This window comes from Rhinopithecus bieti, unplaced genomic scaffold, assembly GCF_001698545.2.
Source record: "Rhinopithecus bieti isolate Rb0 unplaced genomic scaffold, ASM169854v2 scaffold_38411, whole genome shotgun sequence".
Taxonomy (NCBI): Eukaryota; Metazoa; Chordata; class Mammalia; order Primates; family Cercopithecidae; genus Rhinopithecus; species Rhinopithecus bieti.
Window position 1 is genome coordinate 1 of NW_016891984.1, and position 489 is coordinate 489.

General features: G+C 39.1%; 1 pseudogene across 1 annotated transcript; it reads right to left on the minus strand.

The window, feature by feature from the left end:
- Nucleotides 1–5: 5 nt before the first annotated feature.
- LOC108525919 (eukaryotic translation initiation factor 2 subunit 2 pseudogene) lies at nucleotides 6–483 on the minus strand (annotated as a pseudogene). The gene has a single exon (XR_001884365.1). The product of XR_001884365.1 is annotated as a eukaryotic translation initiation factor 2 subunit 2 pseudogene (transcript).
- Nucleotides 484–489: the final 6 nt, after the last annotated feature.

Genomic DNA, 489 nt, shown 5'->3' on the forward strand with positions numbered 1-489 from the left:
TGTGGAGGTTTCATGACAAATTTCCTTTTCTCCCCAGCAACCATATCTGGATTCTTTTCCCTCATGATGTTGAATACTCGATTCAGCAGCTCCTCGTATGTGTAGTCTCTTTCTGAGCCTGCCCAAGCAGGGCCTGTCTGATTACTGAATGAGATACCATCATCTTTTTTGCTGTCTTCATCTTCTAGAGCTTCATCTTTCTCTAGTATTTCATCCTCATCTGGGAACTTAACATTCTTCTTTTCTTCTTTTATTGCCAAGCATAATGTCAAGGTCATCCTCTGGTTCAGTTGGTTCTTGAACATCACTTTTAATCTTAAGATCCTTTACACCTTCTTCAGCTTCATCAATATCAAATATCTTTTAGTTTTTTCTTCTTTTCTTTTGATTAAAGAAGTTCAGGTCATCTAGATCATCAGAAGCATCTTTTTTCCTAGTGTCCTCTTCATCAGCTTCCAAATCTTTGTCCTCAGTTGGCCCTGGCTCCAC